This window comes from Ursus maritimus, unplaced genomic scaffold (assembly GCF_017311325.1).
Source record: "Ursus maritimus isolate PB19 unplaced genomic scaffold, ASM1731132v1 scaffold_20, whole genome shotgun sequence".
NCBI classification, from domain to species: domain Eukaryota; kingdom Metazoa; phylum Chordata; class Mammalia; order Carnivora; family Ursidae; genus Ursus; species Ursus maritimus.
In genome coordinates this window covers 29,998,603-30,019,939 of record NW_024424453.1, presented here as the reverse complement: position 1 = coordinate 30,019,939, position 21,337 = coordinate 29,998,603, and the positions used below count along the sequence as shown (strand labels likewise).

At 44.1% G+C, this 21,337-nt stretch overlaps 1 protein-coding gene across 1 annotated transcript in view; it reads right to left on the bottom strand.

Moving 5' to 3' along the window:
- CPNE4 (copine 4) overlaps positions 1-21,133 on the bottom strand; it is a 474,248-nt gene extending 453,115 nt beyond the window's left edge. The window contains exon 1 of the mRNA XM_008708689.1: positions 20,745-21,133. The gene's annotated coding sequence lies outside the window, so the exon portion shown is untranslated. The remainder of the gene's footprint in view (positions 1-20,744) is intronic.
- Between the last annotated feature and the right edge of the window lie 204 nt (positions 21,134-21,337).

The window sequence follows — 21,337 nt, the reverse complement described above, 5'->3', positions numbered from 1 at the left end:
TGAGAACCCAACATGGCAAGGGTGGGAAATCCTTCCTCTGATTCTACCCTTGATTATCATGGAATTGGGAAGAAGATTAAACAGAGAAGACTGGTATCATGAAGTAAGAGAAAGGACTTATCTGGAGCATGGATGCTTCATTCTAAGATATGGCCCAAATGCCAGTTCCCATGGCATCTGTCTAGGCATCATGAGGTTAATAAATCAGTATAAGATTCTGAAACCCAGATTGGTCTCTCCTCTACATTTTCCCAGGATACCAAAGAGATAACAACCACCAAAAAGAAGGCCTCGATAGCAGGAGCATATTTAAGAATTCATATATGTTGTATTTCTTTAGCCAATGATACGACTGTATCACCAACCTAAACAGGATTTCCCAGAGGCCTAAGATCTGGAAGCCATTAACATGACTACAGGCTTTACCTTTTCTTAGGAAACACAGAACGTCTGCTCCATGCTTGCCAGACCATGAGGGGAAGGGGTAGTGTACACCCCCAGGCATAACAACTCATCCTTTACTAGATAGCAAAACACAAGAACAATTCTTTCTTCATGAGTAAAAAATATTGTTTTCCAGATTATACCATAATCCCTCCAGGATAGGGACTGTATTTTGTACTTCTCAGTATTATTACACCCTTGCCCAGTGTCCCCACAGTTTAAAACAATAATTGCTAACATCTAAAGAACAATTATTCTATGTCAAGCATTATTCAGAGTGCTTTAAGGCCTTTCTCATTTAATAACCTCACAAACCTCTCATTTAATAACCTATGACTCAGGGCCCACTATTTTTATTATTCCATATTAACAAATAATGGAACTGGTACACAAAGAGATTGAGTAATTTGCCCAAGATCATGCAGCTGCAAGTGATGGAGCCCAGATTTGAACCCTGGTATCCCATCTCCAGAGCCAGTGCTCTTAACTTCTATGTAATACTGCTTCTAATAATGCAACCAACATAGGTGATCAATAAATGTTTGGGGCCAATGACAGTAGTGACTCTGAGAGAAACAAAAAACAAGGTCCAAATTGAAGCTAAGCCAAATTGTGCATGATTGCCAGTAGACTCATTCTAAACCACTCTCTCCTGAGGTGGGCTACATTATACTGTCTTGTCCCCTTTCAAAGGGGAGCCGGGTTCTAAGAGTGACGGGTGCCAATGAAAGAGCTATAAGGAGACAGGTCTGAAGCTCTGTAAAGAAAGCCCTTTTTTAATAGCATCAGGCTGGAATGCCCTGGAAATAAGCCAACGGCTGGAAATGATGCTCTCTCTAGGCACTCTCAGAACCTTCTCTAAGGGGACAGGGTAGAGAAAATGGCCCCAGGGCAAACTCCCACTTCCATCACCCCATCTCTCCAGAATACTGCTTCTGGGGAATGCTGGGGTCAAGCATTCTGAATTTCCCAATGATTGGGATGAAGACGAGGGGCAGCTGAGGAGAAAGAGGAGGCAGAGACACTACCTAGCAGGGGCTAGAAATGATGGCCTTGTTCATTAGACCACTTGGATTGTCCTTCCTCAATATCCAGATAATTTTGGGTTTTCTTTTCTTTTTTTTTTTCTTTTTTTCTCAAAATGTTTTTTATTCAGAAGCTATTTTAATCTGTTCTTCTTGTCTAACATTGGCATTTGCGAGTAGGAAATGTAGGCTAATTACAGTTTTGATTACAGCCCATGGTGGAGGGTCACACTTCTATTGTCTTTTAATATATTGTGTTCTTGGCTTCTGTCTTTCACAAAACAGTTATTTAATAGTTTCCAGCAATTGGATAACTTCTAATTAGCTCAGTATTCTATACCTTCAAAGTCATTATATCATGTTATGAGACAGTGTGCAATAAGTCTGATCGCTTTTTCTAACTGAGAATATTTTTCAAACAGACCCTATCTATCTTTGTGAAAGACCTTATATTCCTGAAAAATATTTTATCCTCCATTTTTAAAATCTTTCTTCAAAATTCTGTTAAATCACTCCTAGTGAATTGTGAAACAAAACTATTTGATTTATTCTATTGATCAAACATTTAATTTCTCTATCATTGCCTTCTTTGTCTAACATATTTTGGTAATAGGGTGCAAAAATTCTGTGTATCAAACGATTTCCAAGAGTCAGAGAATCTTTATTCAGATCCTGGTTTTTCTTTAATCTGCTAAAGATCTGGTCCAGATCACTTTGACCCCAATCATTACATTTCTCTGTACCTACATTTCCCTCATTTATAACATGGAATTGAATAAAACTTTTCAAAATTGGGTGCCTGAGTGGCTCAGTCGGTTAAGCGTCTGCCTTCAGCTCAGTTCATGGTCCCGGGGTCCCGGGATCAAGCCCTGCATTGAGCCCCCTGCTCAGAGGGGAATCTGCTTCTTCCTCTCCTCCTGCTTGTACTCTTTCTGTGTCCCTCTCTCCCAAGTAAATTACAAAAATCTTTTTTAAAAAATTTCAAATTGCCTTTTGACAATACCATTCTAGGATAGCTTATAGTGAGGCTTCTGTTTACCACCAGGACCATCTTGCCTCTTTCTTTCTGCTACAAGATAACCCTTTTAACCAGATTTCATCTGATGAAGCAAGGGGAAAAAAATTGGATACGCCCTAAGCATAACCACATTGTCCTTGGAAAGAAAAGGAATTCTTTGTTCTAAATCCCAGACATACATACACACACACACACACACACACACACACACACACACACACATATCTGACAACTGAATGTGAACTTTTCAATAATCAGTTGTAATGTACCAATGAGAAAATATCTTTTTTGAGCAGCCAGCAAATATTTGACAAAGGGATTATTCCCTTTACTTAAAAGCAAAAATCAAAAGGCCACAAGGCGAGGGGATTCCAGCTACCCTATATCTCCTAAGGAATGCTGCCAATGAGGGTAAGCTGTTACATGCATCACATGGAACAATCACAGAGAAATGCCAGCCTCAGCAGGAACAAATTTAAAATCTTGAACTTCCACGGCTAGACTGTCACCACGGTGTATCACTCAGATGTCATTCAAGTCACTACCAGGAAAGACCCAGACAGCAGGCTAGGATCAGGGCTCATCAGGCACCTGAAAATAAAATACTCCTTCGTGGATTGGAGATAACGGAAAAAATAGTATGAATTGGTTTCAACTCATAAGACATACATTTACTATGGAAATATCCGAGAACACAGGTTAAATGTACATATCAAGGAGCAAGAAAAACAGGAGAGTTTCCTGACCTATAAGATGGAACAGCGTAAAAGTCAAGACGATCTCTAAGATCCTTTGACCCTGAGCTGCTGTAATAAAAAGCAAACAAAAATCTAAGAACATGCCAAGCACTGTATCCTGGATTGGAGTCTACCATATTGGATCAGCCACACCAGGAATTCCAACTGAGATCTTTGATTTCCTGGCTCTCTCACATCTCCAGCACATTAGACATTCACTCTAAGAGCGGCACTTTGGCTCGCCCAACAACTGCCAAAAATTAAAGACTGGGATTTAAACCACGACTGGGTAATACGTTTCAAATGCTCTCTCCTCAATTCGGACTTCCATTCCAAGCGGCTCTACACGTGTAACATAAACTGACCAATCTACTGATCAAGACAGGGTCTGAGATAAACTGAATGATTCCCCTGAGCCCACTGCCAGCTGAAGAGAAGTGGCACCTGGGCGGAAAATGGAAACTAGAGAGGAAAAGGCAGTCCTCTCGGAGAGAAGCCAAAGGAGTCATACGTAAGAGAGGAAAACAGGTTCCCCTGGAACTTTCCCTTGGAAAATGAAGTGGGGGGGATGAAGCTGCTGAGCTTTTACTTACATCAGTCCCCCCTCCTGGACTGAAATCTTCTCCTCTCCAAATATTAAAATCCAATTTAGAACCCCAGTTTACATTACTTCTCTATAACATTTCCCCAAACCCATCTACCCCACACAAAAAAATGCTCCATTCCCTGAACTCAAAATGTCTCTCATTCCACTCATCTAGCAATGATGCTCACACTGTCTCACGTCATCTCACATTCTTGTTTTGTGACATCATATAACTGTTACAGTATTATCTGGCCTCTCACACACACATGCCTCAATTCCTAAGTTTGATCTTAACCCTTTTGAAAGTGATGTCCATCATTATTTTCACTTTTTTCTCTAAGTCAGTAAACTGCACAATATATGCCAGTGATTAAGGAAGACGAAAAAGAAAGGAAAGAGTAGGAGGGAGGTAAACACGGAATAAAAATGCCCCACGGTAGCATGAGGGTGGATCTGTTGCCCCAGGGAGGGGATCAGAATTCCACTGCAAGCTAAGAACCAACAGCATCCGGGAGACACCTGGGTACATCTACTGATTTAAAGGAAGGACATAAGGAAAGGAAGAATGGATGGAAGAAAAGGATGACAAAAGGGAAGAAAGGAGGGGAAAGAAGAGGGAAGGATGGAGAAGAGAAGAACGGAAGAAAGAAAGGATGGAAAGAAAAATGGAAAAACAGAAGAAAGGGCGGGAGGAAGGAGGGTAGAAAAAAGAAAAAGAAGGGGCAGAGGACAAGTCCTACCCTTGTACTTCTGGATCTTCCATTTTTATACTATTCTCTTTCTTGCTCCAAAATATCTCTTGGTGCCTTACAGGGCGCCCAGCACCTAGTCCCAGGCTTGTCGGTGCTCCTGCGTAAAGCTGTGTGTAAACCACCTCCAACACCAATCTGCTTCACTGGTCAGCACCTGCCATCTCCTGCAGGTACGGCGCCACTGATCTGGGGAAGTCAGCCCCAGGAAGGCTGCATTTCATGACCCAGGGCTTAGAGCTCTGGAGGACATCCGGGCAGAAGCCTGAGGCACCACTGGCCAGCCACCAGGAGTTGCAGTAGGAGGTCTTCTCCTCTTATTTGTGCCCAGGTGTCACATGACACACTCAGTCCACTGGCTCCCTGGGCAGCCCATCAGGGAATCAGGACTCCGAGGCTCCACGGGGTGGGGGCACAAAAGTGCCTCTGAGGATACTCACTGGCATCCAGCCATGCCTCCCTCACTGCCAACCCCTTGACGCACTGCCACTGCGCCTCTTCCATCCGCCCTGAAGATCCAGACACTCAATCTGGACCGTGCCCCAGACAACACAGGAAGGCTGGAGTCTAACTCTTGACAAATGCACAGCTCTTTGTGGTAACCCAAAAAAAGATCCCAGGCAGCTCCGGGATTTCCAAGACGTCTCCAGCTCTACTGTTGCCTTTATCCTCTAACAGAAATGCGACGACATTATAAATGTTCATGTACATACTTTTTAAAAAAGAAATTTGCCATGGGAAACACATCCACTGAGGAGACAATGAAGGGGTTGTGGATGGGAAAAGGAGGTCTACATCCGTAAACCCCTGAAATTAGAAGCAGACTTGGGTACAAATAGGTGTGTCTGTTTTCAGGTGAGAAATTCCACAGCTTTCAGTAGAATCTCCAAGGGAACAGTGCCCTAAACAAGATTAAAACTATCACCCTATATATAGCAAGTGGCTGAGGACTCATCAATCAGGAAATCATGCCTGGTTAGTTTGCCAAAGACAACTGAATTTCACGAAAATGCATTTCCTAGAATTAACCTATTTCACTAAAATGACAACTGAATTTTAAAATAAGAGTTTTCCTCCCCTTCCACCCCACATCTCAGAGGTGAACAGTCTTTGTGCGTGTCCGTACCCACCAGCCCTGCAGCCTGTGTCTGCTGGCGATGGCAAGGGAAGGCCATTTAAACTGGTGACACTTCATTAAGCCCATGCCCACTGCCATCATGACTCTAAATTAAAGTAAACCAATTCCAAATGAGCAAGCCTTGAAATGCTCTCCCTTCTGTCCACCCCAACACACTCTACAGAAATAAAATGAGCGGTTTTAGAGGCGGTTACGGTTGTAATACACCACATCGTCTTGACACTTAAAATATCACTGGAAGAATGACCAGGGATATATATGAAATATTTCACTAAGCCCTAATATAGCACTGCAGGGACATGAAGGGTGATTCGATTGCTACAGAATAAAATGAAACCGAGAAAAATCAGGGCGACGCACTTGAGCAAGCACCGAAACACGAAATAATGGGAAAATCTGCTTTATCACTTTATTTTTAAAAAGCCGTTAGCAGACTCTGTAGCTGTTAATCACTGCTCACATATGGCACGGCTGTCACCTTTATGAATCATGTTTTATCTTGAAAAGATTGTCCTTTATTACCTTTCCTTTTGCACGTTCCTAAGGAGATGCGAAACAAGAAAATAGGAAAAGCTCTGAGGTTTTCCGTGCCAGGATCAACATTTACAAATAAACCAAGCAGGGAAGTATGTTAAAGTTTTAAATTATGTCCAATTTTGTGAAGCTGAATATTAGCATCTTCATTTCCAAGCTGCAGAAACAGTGCCATCTCTTACCCGAAGGAACTTCTACTCTTAAGACTTTGCCTTGAAAGCACATGAAACCTAAGCCGTTAGGTATCGAGTAGCAGAAATACTCAGATAAAACTCTTGTTTTAGATGAAGGATTTAAATACATTTGATTCAAAATAAAAGACTTGGTATTGCATCAGTCTGTAACCATACATCTGAAAAATAAATTTGATGAATGAAGGTAAATATACAGTAACTGGGACCTATGAAGATACACATATAAAAGAATGGGGAATGTTAACAATCATATGCATATGATTTGTCCACTTTATATTTTTAAGATTTTATTTATTTATTTGAGGAAGAGAGAGAAGGAGCATGAGAGTGGGGAGGGTCAGAGGGAGAAGCAGGCTCCCCGCTGAGCAGGGAGCCCCACTGACTCCGGGTTCAATCCCGGGACTCCAGGAGCTGAAGGCAGATGCTTAACCGACTGAGCCACCTAGGCGCCCCTGCCCACTTACTTTAAAAAGCAGAATGGGAGTCAACCAGTTGGAAACTCGGGGCTCAGGGAAATGTGCCTCAATGCTCTCGCCTGACACAACCCTGCCACTTGACTGACTTCAGCAGACCAAAAAAGCCACTCTGCGTCCAGTCCTAAGACTAACAGCTCTCCGCAGTTCTAAGAATTAGGAGCTCTCGGAAACTAACCTCCTAGAAAGGAACAAATTCCGCTCCTCAGCCAGAAGGACCGGGCAGTCTTTCCATGCAACACACCTTCACGCATAGAGCTTCGGGGTACCAGAGTCAGAACGTGGCGCAAACTGCGTGCGCCAGTGTTAGCGCTGTGCAGTCTTCCTCCGCTCCCCTTACTGAATGGGAAGGGGTCTGGGTCCCGCACGTGAAAGCCAAGAGCTTGTGAGCGGGCTTTCCCCTCCCTCAGCCCCGGGGCTGCTCGCTGTCTTGCTCACTCTCAGCTGTGGGACCTGCCAGCGAGTGAGGCACGCACCGTGAGGGGAAGCAGGCAGGGCCGCTGCGTCTGTGCCCGGCGCTCTGGATGCTGGGGTGCCGGAAAGGAAAACCGGGTGCCGCCTGGAATGTGGATACGGAGGCTGAAGCTCTGCTCGCATCTCCGCAAAGGCAGCATGTCACCCTCCCAAATGAGCGAATTAATAAATGATAACACACGGAAACCCTGGCTATTTCCTCGGGAAAGGGGACAGTGGGAACTCCAGTTCCTAATGAGGAGCACAATGTATGCTTTGAAGCAGGAGTTGGCTGCCCAAGTCACACCACAGAGCATGACTCCTCCCAGAATGACGCATCTCTTATTCCCCTCCCCCCAGGGGTGGAGGACAGTAGGAGCCAGAAGATCACCATCACCTCTCCCTCCTCCATCCCCCACCAAGTAGGCAATCAATAGCTCTGGATCCACCTGTATGGCAAAAGGGGGAGTGTGATTTCCACCTATGATTTTGGTGCATGAGCAGAGGGACATCAGGCACATCAGGTATGTGCCCAAGATTATACCAAGAGCTGACGAATGTGAACAATAAACCTGTTCTTCAAGCCCATCTCTACAAACCGACTCAGAAAAAGCATTTAGCATGATTTTGATGCCCTCAACTGTTAAATCCCCATGTCTTTCTCCACGTAGGGCACCCAATAACACTGAGACAATGGACCACCATGCTCTTTGATCCTGAGTAATAATTCCAGCTGATGCTGAGTATGACTGAGGGTGACTCAAGAGGCCCTGGCTGTCACTTTGGAAGACTGGGGTACAAGTCACCAAGGGTGTCTTGCCTCCTCTCTCTCTGTCTAGTATGTAACATAGTCCTGCAAGAAGGACCCTTAGAGATCAAATTAGATACTTTGGTTTTATTAATGGGGAAAGGGAACCCAGACCATAAACCATTCATCTAGAAACTCACAATCATTCATCCTACAAGCATGTGCTGCGTCCAAGATCTTCACAACGCATAGCAACAAAATTCTATCATTTAGATATTTGGTCTATAGCCCAAATTTCAGAGTAATACTCCCTTGGATGTTTTTAAGCCTATGTACGTTTCCCATCTGGAGATGGCCAAATAGAAATATGTCCCAAATGCAGGAACTGGCAAACTTTTTCTACAAAAAGCAAGGCAGCAGACTGTGGGCCATACGGTCTGTCACAACTACCCAGTTCGGACATCGTAGTATGCAAGTAACTATTGGCAATAACAGGTGTGATTGTGTTCCAATAAAACTTTATTTACAAAAAAAAAAAAAAGTCTGCATACTGGATTTGGCCCACAGGCTATATTGTGTTGACACTTGCCCTTAGTGGGTCTCATTTGATAATGACCTTTTTGGGCTGCAGATCTTAAGTTTGCCTTAATCAGGTCATATTTAATCTCAAATCTCCCTTAGATTCATAGAAGTTAGAAAGTATATATAAAGGAAAAATCACAGAACAAGGAGTTTAGAGAATGAACCCATACCCAGCTATTGCAACTACCCATAAAACAGGGAAGGAATGGGAATCACAAATAGAACTGCTCCTGCCCAGCCAAGCAATGAGGGACAGAAGTTTTCATCTAAGTAACTAAGCACTGAGCCTCCTTGATTGGGTATCATCTCTTCTCCCCAGTTCAGTAAAGATGATGTTCCTAGGATATTGGGCAGATTCCCATCATTCTGTCCCCATAGACAATAACTCCCATCCATTCCTGCTGGAGGCAAGTCTAAGCTGGGCTGCTTAGCTTGGTTGGCAGGGCAGGCACAGGGCAGATTGGGAGGGTCATTAAGCAGGTCGGGTCTTCCCTGAGCTGATTTCCTGGGCAGGGTGGGTGGGTGGGTAAGTGAGGAGCAGGGGGCCAGCCCCCTTCCCTGTTGGTATCTGCTTTAGAGAAAGGGGATCTCAAAAGTGGCCCCAGCAATCTGCAAAACCAACAGGGTTCATCACTGAGAGTGAGTGTGTGTTGCTCACCCGAGCCCATTGAGTCTGAATTTGAGAATTCGGGGCAAAAAGCTCACAACTTAAAAACAGCATCAAAAACTTGGCTGAAAGGGTTCCCAGGAGATGGCCCTCGTGGAACATATCACACAGACTCCCGTTTGATGTGAGTGAAAAAAAGATGCAATGGGCAGGTACACTCATTTATGTCCTAGACCCTCCTCCAACTGCCGCTTTCCAGAAAGGGAATTCCTTTACAAAGTTATAATTACCCAGCAGAATGTGCCCTTTACACAGAGACGCGGTGTGAAGGAATCCATGCTGCGTCCGGTCAACTCACAGAAAGGCTTCGTGTCCAATTTCGCCGTTTAAGGAAGATGACAAATGATCGGCTAGCATCACATTTTTCTATTTGTTTGTTTTGGCTGTGGGATGTGCCTCTGTGACACCAAACATCTGGGTAAACATTTTTGAAGTGTGTCTGTGAACCAGTGATCCAGGCATTTATTGTCAAAAAGACCAAACAGTCAAAGGACTGGAAGATACCCTCTTTCCAAGTTCTCCTCCAAGGATCTGCTACGTCTAAATAACCACCCTATCCCTGCCACAGCATCTCCCTTCGTTCACTGGCTTCTATGAAAACAAAAAGAGATTTGAGTTCATTCACTGATCATCAGTTGAGAACCACACTGAGTTATGTCAGCTCTGATTTGGTTGATTTTACTCAGTAAAACTTCATGATGCCATAAAGCATTAAGAGCCAGCCAGAGCATCAGTGTCTGAACAACCATGGACCATTACACACCAAAGGAAAGTATCTACTAGGACTTCTCATTCTCGTTAGATAATGAATAAAAATGATGGAAAAGGGCAGTATTTCGGTCATTAGCCCACAATTAAGCACAACTCAGCTGCCAACATGACACAAAAGCCACAGCTCTGGAGTCTAATCGTTCATCTCTTCCTCCCGCGGCAATGAGGCAGGAGTGAGCCTCAGCTTCTTCCCTGGGCTTCCCTTTTGGTGGCAGGTGCCCTGGGGAACCTTGAAGGCAACACATGTCACAAACGTGCATGAACTGTATCTTTCTAAATGCCCTCGGCTGGGATAGAGATCCTTCGATGAATAATAAAGCCACCACAACTCAGTTTGTTCTGGGATAGACAGTTTAACTGTTGCTTTTCCTTACTGTAAATGTTCATCCACATACATACTTGCACACATAAAAACGTAAGAAAGCAATTCCAAAGCAGGTCAGCCTTTTCTTTAGGAAGGTGACATCACCAGAAATATAGGCTAAGGCTTCAGAGAGGCCCCCGTATTTAAAAAAAAAAAAAAAAAGTTTAGGAGAAGATGAGACGTGTCTCATCTTCGCTGGCTACAAAAGTCATCGAAACAAATTAGGGTTGAGAATCTAAGAAAAATGGTACTATTGGCATCATGGTTTAGCACAACGGTTCTCAAGAGGTGAACCACTTTAATTTCCAATACAGTAAACGTGGACAGATTTAACCTAAACAAACAAAAGCTCTTTGGGGTTTGTTTTGTCTCCTCTGTCTCCCAATAGCGGTGTCACCTTAGCCGAGTTACTCAGCTTCTCTGGTCTTCCATTTTCTATGGATCAGACTAATTACCTTATAATTTTCTGCCCAAGTAAGTTTCCCTGCTGAAACCTGATATACAGAAGGTCAGGATTATGTCTGTGTGTTCACTCCAGATCCCCTGAGCCTCACACAGCACGTGGCATGATACATGACAGGGTCTCAATAAATAATTATGAATCGATAGGCTGGACAGTTATGAGGATTAAATAAGATAATATGCATAAAGGGACCGGTGAGGTGCCTGGCATATGGCAAATGTCACAGTGGCTCAGTAAATATCAGAGCCCTTGCTTTACCATTAATGCTGTTCTCCGTTGTACCACACAGGATAGAAAACGCACAGCTCTTCTACATGAAGTGAATATTTAAGACTCAGTTCTCAAAGGGTGGTCGCCAAACCAGCAGCCTCAGCATCATCTGGGAAATTGTCAGAGATACACATGAATTGGCTCCAATGCTAGACCGACCGAATCGGAACCTGGCAGGGGCCAGAGCACATCTGTTTGTGTTGTAACAAGTTTTCCAGGAGATTCTGATTCGTCCTGAAGTGTGAGAACCACAGCTCTGAGACATGCATTGGGTCTCTCTGAAAAGCGTATTTTATGCTAGTAGCATTTTGGACTTTGATAGAAGAGAGTACCCAATATGTCTATTGCTGGCTGCCTGGAATCTTTTTTTTTTTTTTTTTTAAGATTTTACTTATTTATTTGACAGAGAGAGAGAGACAGCCAGTGAGAGAGGGAACACAAGCAGGGGGAGTGGGAGAGGAAGAAGCAGGCTCCCAGTGGAGGAGCCTGATGTGGGGCTCGATCCCAGAACGCCGGGATCACACCCCGAGCCGAAGGCAGACGCCTAATGACTGAGTCACCCAGGCGCCCCATGCCTGGAATCTTTTTTGAACAAAGGTAGATGATACAGAAAGTCAGCTATAAAAAATGTCTGTTGCTGGGCCTTGCAGGGCAGTGTGATTGATTTTGCCTTCTGGCTGTGTATCTGGGGGCCAGTGCTAAACATACTTTGCATCTGAAATAAAGCTGGCACCAGCAGGGACAGAGGAAGTTTTATCTTAGAGAAGCCCCAGCACAACCCTTGAGTCATCTTTGTGGCTAGGCATAAAATCTGTGGGTGGGAACAGAGAAGGGGGAGGGGAGAAAGGTAAATGGCGGTGTCGGCAGCTGCGGGAAGCACACATTTTATTGCTGATTTCTATCAGACCTTCCTAAACGCACTCCTGGTCTTCACAACTCCCTTGTAATATAGCAAACCACTACCATTAGGGTAATTACTCATACGCTCTGAACTTTGAGGGGTGCCACCAGCCAATACTAGTTACAATTTGAGTAATTTCCATGTGCCCGCAATTCGATGGGCACTTGCGATGCTACATACAGATGTGCAATGTATCCTTCGAGGTTCACCGCTATCCTAGGGTACAGGCATTATCATTACTCATTTTACATCTGTGGAAATTGAACTTCAAGAGATGAAGCAGAGCTGGGATTCAAACCCACGAATGCATGACTAAAAATTTATGCTTTTCACTAAGAGTTCTACCTACCTATATACAGCACAGAGTATAGCCTTGTAAATATTATGGAGCACATTTTAGGTAGGGGCTATGATTCAATGAATGAAGTAAAACTCACAGACAGTCAAAATAATCCTCCCCAAAAAATCCCATAAATTGTTCATCAAGTACAATATATATTGCATTACATATACAATGCCTACAGTAATCGATCTGTACCACTTCAAACATTAATTTAGATTATAATCAAAATATAAATTAGATTATTAATTTAGAATAATCAAAATACAGTGAGAGCATTTTTAATAAATGAGAGAGGGTGTAGAGTTGATTTCGAGTTCAATGTACACTGTAGCCACCCACAAACCTGGCCTCACACAGGATACATGTTAAGGGAGGGGGCACGCACACTGGGTGACAGAGACTTATCTATGTTCCAGAAGGTTCTAGGCACTCTAGAGCTATCGCAAGAAGTGCACTATACAGCTGCTACCCAGAAAAGCTTGTGATACGCCAGGGCAGTGGGCACAGCCATGCGTGGTAATATTACAGGGCAGGCGCTAGGGTCCAGCCAGGCCACGAGAGCATGTGAAAAAGGGGATCTGGGCCTTCGTGACAGAAGCAGCTGCAGAAGGATGGGTAAGAAACAAAGATCATATGAAACAGGGATTTAAACAAAACACCCTAGCTTTGGAATTGGGGTGGGGGCACCCTAGATTTGAGTCCACCCCTGTACTAGTGCTTTGGCATTGACCCAATTATTTATGAGACTAATGATATCTAACCCACGGAATATGTATTTGTAATGATTACATACGTGTTTATGCTTATACAGTGGAATAATTTATTTTTTATGCAAGATAAATGTGTATTATCTGAAATAAATTAAAATCACTTTTGAAAAGGTACTCTCCTCCTTGAAATCTTCTCTGGGAAGAATGGAAAGGAGGAGTGGGAGGCTAAGAAAAAGGAACACTTAATGCACACCTCTGAGGCAGGTTCTCTGCCTTATCCCCATTGTTACAAACAAGGAATATGGCTCAGAGAGTTTTCATAATTTTCCCAAAGCCAAACAGCCTTTCAGTGGCAAAGCCAGAATTTGAACAAAGTCTGTTTACCTTCAAAGCTGAAGCCCACATCCTAACAAAATTCGGCAAATATTTGTCTTTACCAAAATGCATTGCAACCTAGTGATTTCTTAGCACACTCCTAAATAAGAACGAGGAAAAAGGAAATAACATCGTTCACACAGTCAACCAAAACTTTCTGAGTAATGGCTAGACGCCTGGCCCTGTCTGGGGTCCAGCAGTGAACCAGGCAGGGAGAGTCCTGCTCCTGTGAAGCACGAAGCAGGGAGGAAAGATGCTTGCAGCACGAGGCCCGGACAAAGGGTGCAGAATCCTCTGTCTTGCCCTAACTCAACCACCAAACAGCTGGCGTGAGTGATTTCACCCTGCTGGGCCTCAGTCTCTTCCTCTGAAAAACGGGAATTGGGTGTACCTAATTTGATAGGATTGTCGGGCTCTCACATTCTCTGATTCCATAGGAAGCATTTACTTTCGTGTCTCTATAAAATTCAGTCGGGCCATGAGCTGTCATGAATGTTGTTCACCCACCCCACCTATAGCAAACCAACTACTTCTGCCCTTTCCTCTTATCAGGACTTTCCTCCAACATGATAGACAATCGGTCAAGTCACAGACTTCCAACCGTGGACTCTAGCAGCTTGGCAGTCGACCTAGTCAGAGGAAGTTAACACCCGTGGCCCAAGGTGCCCACTCCTGGCGTCGCATCCACAAGATCTCACAGACAAACCTCCCTGACTTCTCCATCTTGTCACCAGAATTTCTGTCTCTAAGTTACTTGTTGAAACGACTGTACAAAATATAACGAAGACATCAAATCAGGTACCCTGTGCCTCCAGTGTCTCCAAATAACTTAAAAGCTTTTCTGTCACTTGAAGGATAATGATAAAACATTTCTTTTAACCATCCTACTACAACCCGTATTATTTTTCATTTTTATTGATATTCATATCGAAAACGCCTTTTAATATTTTAAAAACAGAATCCTTAGATTGTTCCAGACCCACCACTTAGTGATGAATTCCTTGTTGTGTTGTTATACTTCTTTCATGTTTCCTTTAAAAATAATTTTCCTGTTTAAATGGATTAAGTCAATCACATAGGCATTTATCTTATGATACAGATGAAGCTAAAATACACAGGGTGGTGGTACGAACTGATTGGGATTAAGAACCTCCATCAACACCGCTAAACATACACACAAACCTAAGGGCACACTGAGTGAGATTTCCATCGACCCCCGTCCTTCCTCTCTCTCAGAATCACCCTCCCCAGACCAGGTTCCTTGATATCCAGGGAGAAGCAAAAACACCTGAGTATAAAGGACTTGTGGGACCATTCCCCAGGTTCTCTGAGACAAAGCAAACGATTCCCTTATCTCTCAACCCACATAATCTGTTCATTTCTCTCCTCACACTTAACCTCCGCGGGTTTCAGTGTCTGTTCTCATGAACCTGTCTACCATCAAGCCTGCCACTTCCAAAGATATGAACGTCGCCTTTATCCCCACTGCCTAACATGGATTTTGGCATACAGGCTGTGATCAATTATTATTCAACTGGTGGATAATTGAGACCCTTCTGCTGAGCGGGTGGCGGGGGGGGGGGAGATGGGAGAAAGCAGCTCAGATGGAAAGGAAAGGATGAAGTTTTGGGGGAACCCCTAAGAGATGGGACACAGGAGCTAGCATTTGCCTGCCCACCAAAATACTGGACCCTTTTAAACATTCCACAATCACAACCACTATCAGCCCCATTTTCCAGATGCTAACACTTATGCCAGCGAAGTAATTTACTCTGTCTGCAACTTGAAAACTGTAAGCCCCAAATTCAAACCAGGTATTTCTGAATCCAGAGTTCTTCCTTGGTAAAAGTCCCCCGTGTAAGGAAACACAGGGAAGTCAGACTCAGGACAGCCCCTCATGCTGAACCCTGAGAGCAGGCAGGCTGTCCAGCTGCTGGGCAACCGAAGCAGCCACTGGAAGTGCCCCACAGGACTCTGAAGGCAACGTCTTTTGTCTTCTCTCTGTAGCGAGGCAATTTGCACTGGAGAGTAAGAGATGCCCGGAAAACCACTACTTCATTCCTGAGCACATCTTTGGGGTTCAGTCAAACCCCAATGCTGAGCCTAGAAGTCGGGTTCATGGTCCCAGGAGGTGTGCTCTGCCGGTGCTCCGGCGCCCTCTAGCGACCGTCCACTCTAATGCCAACTCTCTCCAGCCCTTCCCCCTTGCCTCAACAGCGATCAGAGGCGGGCTCTTCACCTTGGACTCCTACTAGCCTAATTTTGTTCCTCCTCTCCCTCAAATCGCAATGAATTGTCCTGCAGAGGTTTGAAATCTCTTGAATAAGGAAGGTCTTTTAGTCAATACACCTTAAACCTGAGAAGGTTTCTAGGCTTAACCTGAAACACTGTATTTTTCCCCTGATGTTTCCAAGGAGAAAAGTTTCAATTTTTTTAAATAATAAGAAATACAAAGTTAGAAATATTATGTTTTGAGCCAAAGATGGAAAAACAACATTTTAGAGTTTGTTCTTTCTGAATGGACCTTTAAGTTAAAACAGAATAAAAGATTCCTTTTTGAGTTCCTGGAAGTGTAAATGCTTATAAAATCTCTTTGCTTACTTTATTGATTCAATTATGACATTTAAAATAGAAAACTAAGACTGTGCGTGAACAATTCTTCACAAAACATACACATTAGCACAGATGGCTGCAGACAATGATTTTGTACAAATTTAATCACATCTACTGGGTAAATATAGCATTGGCTCCAGGAGAGAGCAAACTTGTAAGTCCCAAGACTGCTCCCCAAAACACTCCAGTGGAGGTGGGAGCTCCCCACCCCACTATCCTCAACTCAGTAAAAATTACCAGTACCCGTGGCACCAGAGACTGGCACCACCACAGTAATTATCTCCAGGGAACTTGAGTCTGTATCAAGAGAAAAGAGTCATCGGGGGGGGGTTGTTGAGTGAATCCCCTGATCTTGAGCAGGTCACCTCTCTGAGGTTTAGTTTCCACATTTGTCAAATTAAACAGCTAGCATCAACAGATGATCCCCAAGCTTTCTTCCACTTTGGAGAGTCACAGATTCAGAGCAATGAAGTTGTTGCTCGCAGTTTAGAAATGAGCCCACCACAGGCCAACTCTAAGTCGGCTCCCCCACCCCCAGGAGTGTACTAAAATCAGAGAACTGATATAAACCTTCCCAAATAAGGCATCCTTACCACTTTCTTCCATTTTTCAAAACTGGCCTTCAAGCCTTCAATATTTACTGATCTAAAAGCTAGTGGTTGTCAAGAGGCTTTCCAAAGAATACAGGAGCCAAAGAAAGGACTTTCCGGGCTTTGCCAACTTAGGAAAAGCATATACTATATCACATATATTTAGTAATTCAGAGACTAAACAGAAAGCTCCCACATAAATGAGATTCCTAGTACAGAAAAGACAGAAAGTATATGTAGGCACTATTTTGTCTTATTATGCAGTCACCTGTGTTAGCAGAAATCCACTCAGTGAATTTAGTGCGAATTGAGGCCTTACTGTCTATCGTCTACTTCCAATATCATATAAAAGACAGCACATCATGCCTGATCCATTTATTGAGCTTGATTTTGGACTTCCAGCAATCTCCACATAACCACCTTATCCAAAGAATGGATTTGTAACTCCAACACACTTTTTTACATAACATGCTTCCCTCAAAAGGAAAACCATTATAGAATTTTTAGGACATCCTAAAAAAAAAAAAATTAAAGTCCTGTAATCTGTTCTTTATCATCCACTTTCAATCAAGAGAAAGGCAGAGTCAAATGCAACTCTATTTTTATAGGCTGAAAGGTCAGTTCTGATGCACTATAGGATGGTCTTGAGCCACGTGACATTTTTATTTTAAATGCATTTTAAATTTCCTGTCTTGATATTTTGTGACTCTGGTGTACTGGCTACCGTTGCCAAGGCAATATGACTTTGGGTGACTGTACGGATCCAAAGGGGTTTTTGTTTTGTTTTAAAATATTAAGACAAAAATGGAAAGATCAAATATAAAGAACAAATTTAGCCTTTTTCTTCTTCAAAATGAATGAAATACAGATCTTCTGTCCATATCTCTGGTTAAAAAATACAAAGACTTGCGAAGTGACTTTCCCAATTAGTGTAGAGCCTTTTTCCCAATCTGTCAGGTTGATGCCATCAAAGTGCTCTTCTCACTCTTTGTTCTGGATTCAGATCCCCCTGGAAGTGTGGGGCATTAATGACACCTAACATCAACTGTTCATCTCCAACATGTTTGCCTCCAAATGGAAAAATCCTTTATGTGAATAAAGATGGTCATAATGATCCGGAGTGTTATATTTCAAGGTACATAAAAGGGCTTGGTGCAAACCATATGAAAACATTCAGTTGGGTTCCAAAAGATTCAAACAGAGGAGAATAAAGATTCCACTCCTGACCCACTTTTTTCTCTGTGGTTATTTTTTATAGTCACTATAATCTTAAGGTTTTTAGTCATGGTGGACTCAAATCATCTGATGATAGGAAGAATCAAAGCTTCCATTTTTTGGAATACTACATAAAACTTCTTTGGAAACAGATAACATCTTTTTCACTACTAACTGGAATGAGGTATGTTTTAATCAGAAATCCACATGCAGATCAAGAAACACTTTAATACAAGAGACCTTTTAATTAAAACCTCTAAAAGCAGGATTACCCTAAAAAAAATCAATGATTGAAGCAAAATGCCATGTTGCTTCCAGAGACCTGGAGATAAACAGGAAGTCTTTTAGGTACAATTTTAAAAAAAAAATCCACAAATCTCAGACCTACTGTTTTTAAAGAAATACTTAGAAGCTCTAGTAAAGTGGTTGTCTCATGCTGGGAAACTCACTGGACCCCATCTGTGCCTGTTTCCAATAAATTATATTAGGAGTGTGTCTGGAAGGATAAAAATGAGCTGACCACTCATGGGAAAGGTATAAGTTTGATGACCAAGAGAGTTTTCACATGGTAACACATGAGTAGACTTTTGGTTCCATTATAGGCAAGTTCTCCTCACCCAACCATTCAAAACTGCCCAGGATTCGACATCCACTCCTGCTATGGACTGATACGTATGGACTGTATGATATTTTTATGTAATGCTCAGGGGATATCACCTAGTTTTGATGTGATTTGAGTTTGATCTTGTGAAGCTGTCAGAATCTTCCCATCAGAGACAAATGAGGAGATTCTGGCCCTTATTAGTATGCACATTAACACAGGTGTCCCATCTGTAATCCTCCTATCTTGATCCACTTCCCTACATGTGAGTACCTTTGACCTACGCTGAGCTCAGACCCCTGATCGGGTAGAGCAGCTCTGTCATTCTCCCTTTAAAAACAGACAAGCCAATAAAATGAATTTAACCTAGAAATGGCAGCTTAGTAAGGGAAATGAAAGCATCAGAAGTTATCTAATCACAGCAATAGCCATTCTGAGCTCTGTCTTATCTGCTGAGTAATAAAAATAAGTGGGACCTTCCTAAATTGAAAGGCATCAAATAAGTAAAATTCTTACTGCCTCTGGCTCTTAGGGGGGTGTGCTAATGCAGTTTAACCAGTATATACTAACTACAAAACACTGTCATGGATTCAAAACATTTAGGCTCTAGGAAAGTTGGTTTTTCTGGGGAGAGGGGTTCTTTTGATGTAAAGCAAAAAATTAAAAAAAAAAAAAAGCAAAACCCACAAGCATCTTTGAAAATAGGGATTGTTATTGTTATGAGGGCAGTTGAAGGAAGGAATGGGGAAAAAAGAATATTTCATTTGAAGTTAAGATGATTTTTCCCATAGGACCACTAGGCTTTAGTCTCAGTTTAAGAACACTTTAAATACCTTAGCTCAAAAATGCTGTTTAGGAAAAGGAAAACCATGTGAGCCAAGAACAATCAGAGCAGTTCTTTAAAAAATCCCTGGCAAAGCAACAAGAAGAAACAAGAGAATGAAGGTTGGTTTTGTATAGTTTTGAACACAGGTGCAAAGGAACAGAGGCATCTTCTCCCAAAGGCACTGAAATCGTACAGTATCAGTGGGTCAATGTGTGATGGGGGGCGAGGGGCCTTCTCTCCAGATATTTCTCTTACGAAGTTTCCCAGGACACTCATCCCTCCCTACCTCACCCACCACCACTACTCTGCTCATCTTTCCTCCCTCCACCTCCGGAACCCCCAGGGCACGCATTTCCTAAGCTCGTGCCCCAGGGATCACCTCTGCAGTCTGTGATATTTCCAGGAGGCTCCGGAGTTCTACGACTGGAAGCCAGTCTTGCAAGAACGCAGGGGGGGCGGGGTCGGATCTGGAGGGCAGGATGGGAACTGGAGCCTTAAAGCCCATCCACTTCTTTCAAGGGGAAGGAGTGCATCTTCCTAAGAGTATTTCAGCCAGCTCTCCACTGGATGGTCAACACTTAGACTTGGCGTGGACCACCTCCGAATTGTCTCCCTGGATTCCACCCTAACAATCCAGGGGCTTCTGTGATCCCACAAGGGGTCCCGATCTCTTTAGTTGGCGGTGGCTAGCGCTTCGGCAGTCCCTCCAGTCCCACCCCTGGCCCCCTTTCCCTCATGGCTACTTTATCTAACAGAAGAAGGAGCACTGAGAGACTTGGCTGAATGAAGACACTTGCAAGCCTACTGATTAGTTTTAAGCCCCAGAGGCCGCCACAGTTACATACTATTAGGACCTACTGTAAGGGGGTGGGGAGGAGGTTGAGAGGCTAAATCCAACAGCAGCTAGGTCAAGCCACTGGCCACCGCTACAATTTCCCACAGCTTTCTCACTGTCAGAGGGGAAGCTGCAACTTCAGCCAGGACTCTGATCCCCTCCCCCTTCCCGATTTCTAAAACAGCAGTGCCCTCCCCCCCCCACCCCGCCCCACCACCACTTGCAGGACTGGCTCCCCGGCGGGTGTGCTGCGGTTCCCTCCGCAGGCTTGCTCCCCACCCCGCGCGCCCCACCCCACCCGGGCTAGTTGGGCGGACAGCAGAAGACGAGATGCATGTGATGAAAGTTCCCTTGGATTAAAGACTGTGCTCGTAGCTGCTTCTTAAAACAACAACAGCAATGATAAACAAGCAAATCTGAGCGCATCTCAAAAGTTGGTCTTGCTACGCAGTATCCCCAAAGGACTTTGCCATCGTAGCGGCCCGAGAACACAGGGATGCAGAGTTGGCATCTACTTACCTGGAGGTGCCAACCTCGAAGAGTAGGAAGAGAATCGAGTCTGGGACGAGGTCTGTCCCACCCCTGGAAAGCAGAATCCGGCGTTGGAGTGGAGACGGTTCGTGGTGTAGTTGGTGGTGGTGTGAGGGGGTGTCCGACGCCCTCCCCCTTCGTCCTCTCAGGCCAGTTTAGCAACAGCGGACGGAAAAGATGCTGAGAGGGGAGTTTGGTCTCTCCGGAAACCCGGACTCCATCCTTGGAGGTGGGGGCTGGGGAAAGGGTGAAAATGTTGGAGGTGGAGGCTGAGCTCTCAATAAACTCAGAGAGTTTGTGGAAGGTACGGGGAGGAAGCGGGAGGGAACGGAGAGGAGACGGGAGGAAGGAAGGGAGGAAGAGATGGGGACGCGAGGGTGGCGGGGAGATGGCAGCTTCTCAGGGAGATTTCCACCTTCTGACGAAACCCATGCGCCCGGCAACCGGCGAGATACTAGTTGGGAAACCTCGGCGCGAGCGCCCCCTGGGGGGTTCCGGCGGAGGCGAGCACTGCCCCGGGAACACGAGTCCGCGGCCCCGCCTAGCGCCGGCACTGGGTGGGGGGGCGTGCTGCCCGCGGG